At 41.0% G+C, this 14,654-nt stretch overlaps 1 protein-coding gene and 1 non-coding gene across 5 annotated transcripts in view; one reads left to right on the top strand and one right to left on the bottom strand.

Moving 5' to 3' along the window:
• AP2B1 (adaptor related protein complex 2 subunit beta 1) overlaps positions 1–14,654 on the bottom strand; it is a 114,057-nt gene that overhangs the window by 20,202 nt on the left and 79,201 nt on the right. The gene's annotated exons all lie outside the window — the stretch shown is intronic.
• TRNAG-GCC (transfer RNA glycine (anticodon GCC)) lies at positions 10,134–10,206 on the top strand. The gene has a single exon. It is a non-coding gene; the product is annotated as a tRNA-Gly (tRNA).

The raw sequence follows: 14,654 nt of genomic DNA, 5'->3' as shown, positions 1-14,654 counted from the left end.
ATAGGAAGAGCAAAAAGAAGTGATTATGAGGCACTTGGAAAACACAAAAGTGGGCTAGAAATGCTTAATAATAATAATGAGTTTTACAAGTTACTTTCAGTGGCTGCTGGGGAAAGAGCAGCCTGACAGCTTCAGCCTGTAACCAGCAATTAGTTTCTCTCCATAGTATAGAAAGCCTGCTGCAGGGGCTGCGGCCCCTTTCTGGCGGCACAGCTGGAGACGAGCAGGCTGAATTAATATTCTAACCTTGTTCCAGTGCGCTCAAAAGTGCTATAAAAAGGTACGAGATGAACTCGGTCTGAACTCTGGCAAATGGGGCCTCTACCTACACCTCTCCCCACAGATCACCACAGGAGGCACTGCCACAAGAAAATTCAAGGCAAGCGGTACACAGCTCACCTTTGAGAGTGTATCATCTACTCTTCCGTGACGTCACTTGTGACCTTTCCCAGTCTCTGAGGAATTTTTTCCCCCTTTTTTCTTCCTCTCTATTTAGCTTTGAGAGAGATTATCTGCAGGCTGGTCGAACCGAGGACCAGGCAGTGACGCCAACCTTCACCAGTTGTCTGAGGAATGATGATTCAGATGTGTTTTAAGCACCACACTATATAGTAACAGAGCCTAGAGGAATGGCTCTGAGTGACAGGTTTTTAATGACACTGCCTCCAACTGTGTGATATATGTCATCTGAGACTCAAGCAGAAGAGGCTCTCTGCTAGCTGCTGGAGTTAAATCCACCTGCGGTGCTGCATTCCCAGTCAATGTGAAAAAATACCTACCATTTTTAGTTTAAATATGGTCTTCCACTTCAAACCCTACTGACCAATAAACTACCTGAGACCTTTCAGAGACATCCTGACGAAACAGGTCTATCTAAAATACTTGACAGTGTCTGAATAGAGTTAAAAATATAGCAGGAATAGGCATGCAACTCACCATGCGTGTGTACTAAGTCACTTCACTTGTGATCAACTCTCTGCGACCCTATGGACTGTGGCCCTCCTGGCTCCTCTGCCGATGGGGATTCTCCAGGCAATAATACTGGAGTACGTTGCCATACCCTTCTCCAGGGGATCTTCCCGACCCAGGGATCGAACCTGCCGTCTCCTATGTCTCCTGCATTGCAGGTGGCTTCTTTACCACTAGTGCCACCATCCACCATAGAAAATATCCATTTACTTTCCTCCAATGCTAATTACATTTTAACTTGAAGAAGCATCTTTAGTTTACTTCCAAGGCTAAGATTCAACCAAGAACCCTCTATTTTTTTTCCTAGTGCACCCAATAGATCAGATGGATTGTATGGCAGTTGAACAGCCCTCAAAGAGTGCCTATCTGCTGTTTATGATAGATAAAAGCCATACCTGTTTACTTTCACTGTTAAGAGTATGTGGCCAGTAAAGTCCTTTACAGGGAAAATTTGACAGGTTCCACTCATCCCAATAAAAGCAGTAGCTTCAAAACCCTAATTTCTTGGGCAACAATTTGCACTTCAGCATTTGATATTTCCAAGGCTAACTAATGTCTATCTGTACCTCTTTACAGAATAGAGGCTTTCAGAATAGAAGAGACCCCCGGATGATCTCTTAAACTATAAATCTTCTAGTGGTATTCATAGTACTGGGTTTTAAAATGGGAATGAGAACCTAAGAAACAACCTCTCTTAGCGAGTCTTGTTTTTGAAAGGTGCTACTGCTGCTGCTAAGTCGCTTCGGTTGTGTCCAACTCTGTGTGACCCCATAGACGGCAGCCCACCAGGCTCCTCTGTCCCTGGGATTCTCCAGGCAAGAATACTGGAGTGGGGTGCCATTTCCTTCTCCAATGCATGCATGCTAAGTTGCTTCAGTCGTGCCCAACTCTGTGCGACCCCATGGAGAGCAGCCCACCAGGCTCCTCTGTCCACGGGACTCTCAGGCAAGAATACTGTAATGTGTTGCCATTTCCTTCTCCTTTTGAAAGGTGAGGAGAAACCAAAAGCTACTAAAGCTGATGCAGCTCTGCCTCCTCCCAGAGTCCCCATTCTGTCACGCGATCGATCTGCTCAATCTCAGTCTCAGAAACCTCCCACATAGTTTACACCATGAACTGGGGTGTAGGCAGATTAAATCGCCAGAACACCAAAGAGAAGATTAAGATGTAAAGAGGTTCAGACAGACATTAGTTTAGAAGACTCTCGGATTAAACTGGTAAAAACTGGGCTTCCCTGGTGGCTCAGTGGTAAAGAATCCACCTGCCAATGCAGGAGACGGGTTCTCCTGCATTCCTGATTCAGAAAGATCCCACGTGCCATGGGGCAACTAAGCCACATCTATTGAGTCCAAGCTCTAGAGCCTGGGAACTGAAACGCCTAAGCCCACATGCTGCAGCCACTGAAGCCTGTGCGCCCTTGAGTCTGTGCTCCACAAGACACCACAATGAAAAGCCCGTGGATGGCAACAGAGTAGCCCCGGCTTGCCACAAGCCCGTGCAAAGCAATGAAGACCCAGTACAGCCGAAAATAAATAAATAAATAAATAATATATATTAAAACAAGCCAACAAAAAGCTGTTAAAAACCTCTGATTTAGGCAGGAGTAAATCATAATGATGGTCTCCAAAAGCTGTATACACTAGAAGAACCCCAAAGCACAGTAGGGTTTGAACTACTGGAATCAAATTCGGTAATTCTCTGCAACTTAAGTTAGACTCTCAAGTACTGCTTAAAAAAAAAAAAAGGCATTCCCGTCTCCTTCAAAGCCATTTGGAAAAAAAGTAGAAAGGTCACAATTTTCATGAAAGATTGCCTCTGTGGAGGGACTCTTTCAAGAAGCTTCTTTTCGAAGTCCACCCAAAGCCACCACTAAAGCCAGCTGAACTACAGAGTCAGGTTGAACTCAAACCCTTCAACTCTCAAGACAACCTCCAGTGCCAGCATGTGACACCTCATCCATCCCAAAGTGAATTTCAGTTTAGGATTTCCAATCTTTTTACTGCTTACCTCTGAACTGATAAACAACCCACCCCCATTCCCAAAAAAGCAAATTCTTCTGATAGCACATGCAGAAAAATCTGGAATTGGGAAGTGCTAGACCATTACCTTTAAAAAATTTTTTTCCCTTTTATAGGCAAAAGTTAGACTGTTTTGAGTATTATTTGAAAAGAACTATTTTCTGAAAGCAAAGAATGAACGATGAGATTCATCCACAGGCCAAAGACATCCCTCTCTGCCCTTCCTTTCAAAGTGTGCCTCCTTATCACTTTACTTCCTTCCATCAGAATTAGGAAACAGATAGGCTTTTTTCTGGTCTCCCAGAAAGAGGTTTGCTCAGCTTCATTTCCTGTCAGATATGTGAACAATTCTGCTTTTCCCTGGGGCTCTGAGCACTTACAGAGCATCCTCGAGTTTTCAAAGTTATTCTGAGAATATTACACAAATAATTTGATGGTATTAGTATAATGGTTTAATAGTTGTGTGGTAACAATTTTTTTTTATTTTGAAGTGGCACAAAAACATAGGTTAGTAACAGAAAAAGTTCCCTAAACGTTAAAACAGTCACATGTTCTATTATCCTAGTTATCGCCAGTCCTGGAAATAAGGTCCATTAATGTGCTGTGGTCTTGCCTTTTGAAATATCAATGAACAGAGTAAAGAAAGCAGTAGCTTCTAATGTTTGTCTGCCCACAAAAAATGAATTTGTGATTGTAGCCCTCAGATTAAACCAAGACATGACCCATCCAGGTAAAAAGGTATTCAAAGGGCAGTGGGAGGACTGCAAGGCCACTAAGAAACAAGAGGCAGAGAGTGTGTTTAGGGACACCGTTTGCTATGATGAGGAGATGGCCTTGCTAAGTCTGGTTCAAGAACTGGAGGCACCAGATACTTGTAAACACTTTCTTAAATGACAGCAAAAAGATTCATTCAACAACAAATATTTATTAAACACCCACTGTGTACCAGGCATTGTTCTAGGCACTGGGGAATATGTCATGAAGGAAAAAAAACTAAGACAAAAACTGCTGCCCTTTTGAAGTCCGCGTTCCTGTCAGGAAGTGGTAGGTTAGGGGGTGACGGGTGGGAGGGGGAGAGGCGAAAATGAATTAAGTACAATAAACAGTATTTAAAATGGATAAGTGCTCTGCGGGTGGGGGGAGAATAAGGATAAAGGGGATCAAGAATACTGGGAGTAGAGTGACGTGGCCTTATCAGAAAGGTCCTGTTTTACCAAAAGCCTGAAGGAGGCAATGAGTCAAGCAGATATGACAATTGGGAGAAGGAACATCCCACACGTGGGAAACAGCCAATTCCAAGGCCCTGAGGTGGCAGCATACCAGTCAGTCTGAGGATCCACTAGGAAGCCAGTGTGGCCAAGTGGAGTGAGGGGAGCGGTAGCAGATGAAGTCAATGAGGTAGGGAGCAGGTGGAAGACATGGTTGGATCATACAGGGACTTGGGGACCACTGTTAGGACTTGGGCTTTTCTGCTTGGAAAGAATACCAATGCAAGTTCTTCTACACTAGTGATGGAAACACGTGTCTAACAGGGCACTGGCACAGCAAGAATTAAGCAACCTTTACAACTCTGCTAGGACCTGTGGAGAGGGTCACTGGCAGCTGTGTGCCTCACAGGGACCACTGGGTCAAGGGAAATGATGCTAAGATATACTGCATCTGTTCCTGCTCCAGGTAGCTTCCTCATTATTAGTTTTACATGTTAGGCAAAATAAATCAGAAAACTCACAGCAAAGGTAATTTGATTTCTTTTCTGTCAATACAGAACCAACCTGCCATGCTATACTGATCAATTTGGTTACCACCCAGAAACCTTTATCACAAGCCCCAGATGCCCTCCTCCTCCAGCAGTCTTCAACACAATTACTCTCTCCAGTTTCAGATGCCAGAAACAGCCAACAGTATTTTCAGAGGCCTTTCAGTCTTTCTAACAGGTAAGTCCCCCAAACCCAAGGTCTTACCTTAAACAGGTTCTGCCCAACCTACACAGACTCTAACCCTAAAAGCAGGATCTCTTTTATAGCCTTTACAGCTCTGGGTACCTTGCCACGATGGGCTGATGTGCCCGTGACTGCAGCTGCTGCACTACTGAATACCATTTACCAGTAAAAGGCATCACGATCTGTTTGCTATGCAGGGCTTACTGTTAAAACTTTAAAGTACCTTTTGTTCATACTGTACTGAACCACAAAATGGTGAAGAAAGGACTAATCAACTATCAGTTAAAGTTACTAGATGTTCCACACCCCAGTCTGGTATGTCATGGGACTGAAGACACAAAGAAAACTCAAGAGAAGAATAAACTTCAGTAATGAGAGTGAATGAACATATTTTAAAATCCTGAGATGAAACTGATCTAGAATCTAATCTAGGTTCTAGCAAGTCAGAAATCAAGAGGGTTCACAGGTGTGCCTATGAACTGTCTGCTGTATTACTTAACCTCAGCATAGACAAAAAGCAGACACAGGTGGCTGTCAGATGACTGGGCAGATGGGTAGGCCATTGTGCAGAGACGCTATCTCTGGGCAGTTTTACCAGGGAATCAGGTCATATACAGAAGGGGCAGAAACTATTGTCAGAAACAGCATGAGCTATGGCATGAGCTATGGATTTGAGAAGTTTTGTGCTTTCATATTTGAAGTATCTGCCTTCCCACTCCTTCAGTGGAATGTTGCCACTAAGCCCAAGACCAAATTCACATACTTTTCAAAAATGATTAAACGATGTTTCCTTTGTCTCCAATGTAACTGAGTCTAACCACATTTACTAGTGTCTCCACATTTGTTTTCCATTAAAATTAGAATAGTAAAACTAACATTTATTTGCAGAACACAAACATAAGTCCTTCCACAAAACTTAGGCTCTCCTGAAGTAGAATAAAAGGGAAAATGAATTCAGACTGGGTATATTTTCATTATAGGTCCACCTGACCAATTTTCAGGCCTTGTGAGCCTTGATTCAGAGAGAAACTTATTGTATAAAACCTGATCTCAATACCATGAAACCTATGTATAACCTCACCCTACAAAACTGTGAATAAAATAAACTTTTCCAATCTCACTAAACATGATGCCACAAGGTATTAAGAGAGCTAAACATGAATGAGGGCAAGATATGGCTCTCAAGTGGGCTTCAATCCAGTTTAGGAAAATCCCAGGGTGTTTCCTTTAATTCCAACCTATAATGTGCCCCAAGGCTTTGTGTAAAAATTATGTGCCACAATGAGAACATAAGGACTAGAAAGAGGTACCTACTTTTTATTCAGAATTTGAAGTCCTCTACCGCATACAGATCTATTTTCCAATCATCTATCTAACTAGAAATACAAAACTAATTCAATTTTTATCAACTCTTGACTTGCTAACATGATATAAAGATGGTTGAAATTTTAATAGATGAAACCCACAAATCACTTCTATTACCCTGCAGAACTATGTGAAATTTAGTATCATGTGGCCAAGCATGGGCTTCTATTACTTGGGTAATCATCTCACAGGCTCTTTTTAATGATGACTAGTTCTCAAGCTTGGGTGTTTTAAGAACTGAATTCTGGGTTTTAGGAACAACTGTCTCCTACCATTGAAGCCAGATTTATAATTTGCTAGACCATGTCAGCCTATCAGGATACAGGATTTTTATCTACTGCTTATGTGTGGTTATTCAAGCAGGGCAGCTGCTACTGACAATCATATTCGTAGAAGAGAGTACCAGAAGCCAGTAGTTGAGTTCTGGTTATAGAAAGACAAAAGATGTTGTTTAGAGAATCTTGATTATCTTGACATAAAGGATAAGGAGGTTCTCTATAGGGCCAACTGAGTGAAAAAGGAACATTTAGTATATAAGATACTCCTCAGATGAGATTAAAGGACACATTTATAGTACTGATGTGACATGAAAAATATATTAAAATTGAAATAGCAATCATGAAAAGCAATTTTCTCTTTTCTCTTTGGTGGTAAAATATTTTCATCTTTCATAACCAAGATCTTTCATAACCATTTCCTACAGGTTGTTAATGGAATATTTCAGATTCTGTCCTGTCTTTAGGGGTTATTTTCAGCACTGGATCTATCTGTGACCTGGGAATCTCTTATAGTCTTCCTAAGATCCACCACTTCAAGGACTCAATGTCTGTTCAAGCAGCATGTGGTCCCATAAAAGCAACCAGAGTGCGCAGTCCTCAGTTGTGGATCCTGGAAGACCAAAGGAGGCTTTAATACTGAACTTGTTTGGCTTGCACAACAGTCAAGAAAAGTCAGTAAATGCCAAGCTGGTTTGCTTCCTTTGATGGAAGCTGCTTAAAAGGTCTTCCGTTTGGAAGCATTTACTGGTTTTTCTGGTACAATAGCTACAGCTGTAGGCCTTCTGAGTGTGAACGGACATATGTAAGACATGAAATATCAGGGACAGGCACCATCTGCAACTGATTGTCTCATAGGCTGGAACTGCAATGTGGGAGTAGCAAGGGACAGAATTTTCTCAGGGCCATACACTGCCAAAAAACATAACAACACAACCCCCACCCCTCCAAAAAAAAACACCCCTTTTGGTTAACAAAGATCTTAAAGACATGAATAAATGGGGTTATAAGATTGTGTCCTTTGCAGCTAGCACCCTTAGCACTTCTTGCCCTAATCATTCAAAGGTTAAATGAACAGGGTTGATGAATACTGCCTTGTTTTAGAAGGGACATTCAAATAAAAAACTGAAACATTATTTCTTTTCTGTAATTAATATCCATCCTCTTATTAAACAAAACTTCAGTGGGGTTTAAAGAGGATACAAAGATAGATAATAAAAAACCATATACACTAAAGGATCAATTATTTATCTACAGGTTAACCTCTAACCACAAAGAAGTACAGAAGGAAAGAAAGAAGGATTTTTATGAAGGTGTCATGAGACTTTCAGGTAAAGATAGTAGACTTCAAATCACATTTAAATTTTCTTTCTCCTGGAAGAATTCAGCCATAATTAAAAGGAAAAAAAAATTAAGGGTATAAGTTCACAAAGATGGTAAAGAAAAAAACACAGTAGCAACAAAATCTTGGTACTGTAAAACAAATGCTGTTACCAATAACACTGCACAAATCTCAAAGTCTTAGGACTGGTAGCACCTCTGGAATTGTACGGAGGGGAAATGATGGAGGGGCCGCTAAAAAAAGAGGATGAAGAAACTGAGTCTGAGATCCCCATACCACCCTGAGCTACCTCAGCCCCTCAATAAAACTAAAAGACTGATTCTTTCAGAGGAGATAAGATAGATAGTACTTTGAAGGGAATGCTAGACATGGCTGAGGGGTGGTGGAATAAGGGAATTTATGCATACTGAGTGCTGAGACTCTTCAGTCCTCCTTCCCAGTTTAGCTCCCAGGAGGCTGGTAGAAAGCCTTTAAATTCTAAACAGGAGAGTCAAGGATAATTTTTGGAAGAATTAAGCCAGCTCCCAAAAGACAGACATGAAAGTACTGACACAGAGGATTCGAGATGCGTTCAGTGATGGGTGGGTGGAGGTCCTACCCTGGGTCTTACGGTTTAGAGGGCCATACTCTGATCTTCCTCTGGCCTCCACAGAACCCTTCTACACAAGAATCCATATGGCCAAAGAGACATGCCCAGGTAGAAAACACAGAATTTCCTAGCTAAAAAGCTCTAACACTGTTTCTAGGTCCTGTCTGAGATACTTCTACTGGTCACTTTTTCTGAGGGTCAGTAAACATATCCTCATGCCCAAGGGATGGCCAAAGGGTAGAAGTGGAAGAGAAGAAGAGAAGGCTGTGAAACACAGTTCTCCAGTTGTATTCCTGAGTGAACAGAGGTGGAATTCCAGCAAATTCCACCAAATGGAAATCCTAGAATTGAAAAGGACAGTATCTGAAATGAAAGTTATACTGGACAGATATACCAGAATGTTGCAGCCTATAAAAGAAAAGAGTCTGTATACTTGAAGACAGATCAACAGGAATTACCCATTCTGAAGAACAGAAAGAAAAAACAAAAACAACTGAAAACCAGCCTCAGGGGTTGAGGGGACAATCTGAGGGGACAATCAAGTAGTTACACGTGACAGTGGCGTGTGTATATTCAGTTGCGTCTGACTCTTTGCAACCCCATGGACTGCAGCCTGTCTAACTCCTTGGTCCATGGAATTTTTCAGGCAAGAAATACTGGAGTGGGTTGCCATTTTCCTTCTCCAGGGGATCCTCCGACCCAGGGATCAAACCCACATCTCTACTGCTTCTGCACAGGCAGGTAGATTCTTTACCACTTGTGCCACCTTAGAAGTGGAATTATGAAGGAAGGGAAGTGAGATACTGGGACTGAAAAAAAACCTGAAGAAATAATTTTTAAAAAAGCAAACCACCTTCCTAAATTTGGGAGAAGCTATCAATTTACAGATCCAAGTTCAGTGAACCTGTAGCCAGATAAACGTAATGAAAACACCAAGGAACCTAACAGTCAAGCCACTGAAAACCAAACATAAAAATGAAGGAGCCCATAGATCAGCACTGCCCAACAGAACCTCCCATAATGACAGAAATGTTCCACTTCTGCACTGGCCACTTCAGTAACCACCAGCCATGTGAACATTTGAATGTGGCTAATGCAACTGAGGAAATAAACTTTTTATTTCACTTGATTTTAATTAATTTCCATTTAGATAGCTGCATGTGGCTAAGGGTTTATTTTATTGAGCAGGTTAGGGAGCCTTATGAGATATCAACCCATCATTAATATGTGCACTTTACTGATTCAAACAAACAATAATAAATAAATAAAAACAAAAGTTTAAGACACAAAGATAATCAGAAACTTGAGCACTGACCGGGTATCTGATGTTTAAGGAATTCTTGTTAATCTTTAATGTGCACAATAGTTGCTGTGGTTATGTTTTTAAAAAGAAACCATTTTAAATATATACACTGAAATATTTACAGAGGAAATGATATGTCTAAGATTTGCTTCAAAATAATACGGGGCAGGAATATGCTCAGGGAGCAAAGATGAAATGCTACTAACATTGGATTGATTAATTATTGAAGCTGAGGGATGAGCACACAGGGACTCATTACATGATTGCTTACTTTCTGAGAGTTAAAATTTTTTCATAAAAAGTTTTTAGAAAATAGAGCAAAGAGAAGGACTTCCCTGGTGGTCCAGTGGTTAAGACTCTGCACAGCCACTGCAGAGGGTGCAGGTTCAATCCCTGCTCAGGGAACTAAGAGCCTGTATGTCACGTGGTTATGGCCAAAAAAAAAAAAGAGCAGGAGGAGATGGAAAATAGGACAAAAAGCAGAAGATTGGTCCAGGAAGATCAACATTCAAAGAGCAAGACTTCCAATAAGAGAGACAAAGAAAATGAAAGGAGATCTATAAAAAAGAAAAGTTCCCAGAATTGAAGGATACAAGTTTCCACACTGAAAAAGCACAATAAGGACCTAGTGCAGTGGGTGAAAAAAGACACAAACCAAGGCATATCACTGTGAAATTTCAGAAGAGGGAAAGGCAAAGGATTGTACAAGCTTTCATTCAGAGAGAACACGGCACAGAAAAGGATCAAGAATCAGAATGACTTCAGACTAGGAGGAAAACTATTTCTCATCTAGAAAGATATACAGAAACCATCATATAAGTGTGAAGAAAAAAAACATTCTAAAACATGTAAAGTTGCTACCTGTTTAAAATTTTACTCTACACACCTATCCAATACTTTCATCACCTGATGTGAAGAACTGACTCATTGAAAAGACCTCAATGCTGGGCAAGATTGAAGGCGGGAGGACAAGGGGACCACAAAGGATGAGATGGTTGGATGGCATCAATGACACGTTGGTGATGGACAGGGAGGCCTGGCGTGCTGCAGTCCCATGGGGTCGCAAAGAGTCGGACACAACTGCGCAGCTGAACTGAACTGAACTGAACACCTATTTTTAGGAAGCTACTGGAGTATGTTCTTCATCAAAATGAAGGAGTAAATCAAGGAAAGAAAAATACAAGAGGAGACCCAACATACAAGACAGATGAAGAGAATGAATCCTCAGGGCTATGGTGAAGGGAGTTCACAGGATGACAGTTTCAGGTGTGGAAGAAAATCGTTTCAGATTAAAGCAGTCAAACGGCTCCCAAAGGAGACTTTAAGAGTGAAATTGGTAGGACTATTTTGAAGAGTTTGATCTCACTGGAATTTGGGAATGAATGACAGTTAACACAAAAAATTAAGCAAACAAATAGAGACAAGTCTTAATGGGTAAATATCTAATTACTTATAAGTTTTATGGAGAAAAATAATCACACTATATAGTTTGGCTCTGAGGAGTATATATAATCACAGTAACATGAACAATGAATACTAATTAAAGGAAATCCTAAGACAGTTCTATCAGGAAAATATGAGGATTGGGAATATGTACACAGATAATGGCCATAAGAAGGCAATGGCACCCCACTCCAGTACTCTTGCCTGGAAAATCCCATGGACGGAGGAGCCTGATAGGCTGCAGTCCATGGGGTCGCACAGAGTTGGACACAACTGAAGCGACTTAGCAGTAGCAGCAATGGCCATAAGTGGGAAGAGAAGGCTGGGAACTCGGTTTTTCTTAGCTAACTCTAGAACTAGTTAACTCTAAACTGTATATTCACAGACCTATCAACATTCTCACAAAAGTTCACAGCTTGGTGAAAAAGGAGGCCAAGCAACTTTGAGAACTCCACAGCATCCATACAAAGACTAGGATGAACATGTTATGTCACAATTCTATTGTACTTTTGAAGACACTGACTTGAAGAAGCAGTCACTTGCCAGGTGTCAAGTTGAAGGAGTATACTGGGAAAACGTTTCTAAGCAAATAACACAGATGAAACAGATGAAGTGAAAAGGATATCAAAGTCAGAGAAAGCTCTTTTAGACAAAATTCATTTAGAGATTTGTTAAGGTTTTTGTTTTATTTAAATACAGGCATCAATTCTCTTTTTTTAAAGGAATATAGTATGCTAAACTCAAGAGAAGCTCCCGGTGGGGCAAGCTAAACTTTGCTTTGTGTAATATTTATCGGAGAAGGCAATGGCACCCCACTCCAGTACTCTTGCCTGGAAAATCCCATGGATGGAGGAGCCTGGTGGGCTGCAGTCCATGGGGTCGCTGAGGGTCAGACACGACTGAGCAACTTCACTTTCACTTTTCACTTTCATGCATTGGAGAGGGAAATGGCAACCCACTCCAGTGTTCTTGCCTGGAGAATCCCAGGGACGGAGGAGCCTGGTGGGCTGCCATCTATGGGATCACACAGAGTCGGACACGACTGAAGTGATTTAGCAGCAGCAGTATGCTAAACTCAAGAGAAGCTCCTAGTGGGGCAAGCTAAACTTTGCTTTGTGTAGTATTTATAAGTTGGATTCACAAAGGCTTTTGATAACCAACATTATTAGTACAGTAGATTTTCTAGGTTCAAATTTCTACTAGGTATTTAATGCTCTTTCTAAGGTATAATCTATTTTACATTTTAAGAGAGAACAGTGTCTTTTTTTCAATAATGGTTCAAAAAGACCATAGGTCAGTAAGCAGTTTGATGATATTTTTAATGAAAAGTTTTTGTACTAAATGCTACATTATAGTTCTGGAGGCTAGTTTGATGTCTGTCCTATATATAGATATCAAATTAGCCAAAACAGCTAAAACTTGCACTGCTTCCCAAATTTCATTTCCTAAAACTCTTTTTTTCTTTTCTAATTTTATGGTCTGCCGTACTAGAAAAGCACTAATATTTCCTGCATGAGCTCTTGAATTTAAACATATATATTTATAATGTTTAAATGTCAATCAATCTTTACCTGGCTTTATCTGGATCGTATTGGTCAAAGCCTACTGAAGTTAAGATCTGACTCTCTATTCATACTGGGACAAGAGCAGAATAGAAGCTGAAAACTAAGGTAACCCACCATCTTCAGTTAATCATTAGTTTCAACTTCCACTAGCAGACATTAAATAGAGCTGCTCTCAGGGGGAAAAACTTCATCTGATTTCAAGTTTTTGCTTATCTTCTCCATTGGGCAATGCCAATTAAATGAGAAAATAGCCATAATTATGACATCCTTGAAAGGAAAGAATCCATGGCAAAGCATGGAGAATCAGTACTTGACTACAGATGGAAAATTTGTTTTCTCTAGAGAAGTTGAACTGCTTTATTACATTCTGCTTAGATGGAAAAATGACAAGTTTTTTTTAATGTCAGGTTTGTGAAAATGAAAAACTTGCTAGTTCTAATGCGAGAGAAGGATTTGGACTAAGATTCAACCTGTTTTATGAGGGTTCCTGGGACTTCCCTGGTGGTCTAGTAGTTAAGACTCTGGGCTTCCAGTCCAAGAGACACCAGTTCAATCCTCAGATGGGGAACCAAGATCCCACATGCCATGTAGCCAAACAAAAAGATCAACTCACGTGAGGGTTCCCATCTGGGGTGTTCATTTTACTGAATGTGAAGTGGAAATGCAAATAGGGAAGTAAACTGACATTTATTCACAGTTCCCTTTTGGTTTTAAGAGGAGGAAATTTGCCCTGATTTCTGTGACCCAAATTCCTTTTCCTACTTCTACAGTAAAGCATTCTCGCACCCATGCTGACTGACCTCAAATATTTGGCTTGAGGCTCTGTGAGCCAACAGGAGGTTAGATTTCCATGAAAAGAGAGCAGATGTAAATTTGGGTTACTTACTTACTTTAGGATTCTATGTTGGAAAAGCCCCTCAACACATTAGTCTCATCATAGCAGCACAGCCAACTCCTTCTGCACAGTAATCCTTGTTCTGCTCTCCTAGACTGAGCCAAGTTATATTGTGACTCACTCATTGTCACTCTGTATCATCAAACTCTTTGCTGAAAAAGAAGCAGTCAACTACTGAGGCAGCAAGGTAATCAGTCAACTGGCAAGCAGGCCTGGTGTGCTGGTATTTTACCCATTGTGGAGAACATTAGTTTCAACTCTTAGTAATTTTACTGTTGCTGTCTCACCATGAGTACTAGGATCCCACACTGGTATTTCCAAGACACCGAACAATGGGATCCTACGTGTCTTGACCGCAAGTGGAAGGTTGCTATTTTTTGTTCATCATTTAAAGCGTATTTTATAGTCTCATTTAGACTATTCTCTCAAGTTCTTGGTAGAAGGAGATGCCCAATCCTCTTAGCTGAGTCTTATGTCAGTCACAGTACATCATTCCCTTTTTCTTTTTTTGTTAAATTGTGAGCTCACTTTCAGTAGAGATTTTCTTTTCAGATGGGAGTCCTGATGGCCTTCAAGTTCAAAATTATTGTAAAAGGGCCATTTTTGCATTTGCTTCTGCCAAGTATCCCAGGCTCTATCAGTTCTGGTCCAACTTTACACTCATTTACTGGTTTGGAGAATTCTGTACCTATGCAGTATAAATCAGGTTCTGGATTTTTCACAAGAGGCCACCAGAACCCTGGTCAGAGAGAACTTCCTCCCATCACTGGCCTCTGTGGAAATGTGTTTCTAGTTCCCCTTTCACTGAGGGGCTTGCCTTTCCAGGGAGTCAGCTTTATGCAAAGCTCAGTTACAGTTCCCTATCTCAGGTCAGCCCAAGGTGGTCTCTTCTGTCCTTGTGAACATTAAAACCCTCAACTTCCAGGCTTGTATCTGTATTTTATCCCTTC

Source organism: Bubalus kerabau, chromosome 4 (genome assembly GCF_029407905.1).
Source record: "Bubalus kerabau isolate K-KA32 ecotype Philippines breed swamp buffalo chromosome 4, PCC_UOA_SB_1v2, whole genome shotgun sequence".
Taxonomy (NCBI): Eukaryota; Metazoa; Chordata; class Mammalia; order Artiodactyla; family Bovidae; genus Bubalus; species Bubalus kerabau.
Note: the sequence above shows the minus strand (reverse complement) of the source record. Positions and strands in the feature narration are given on the sequence as shown.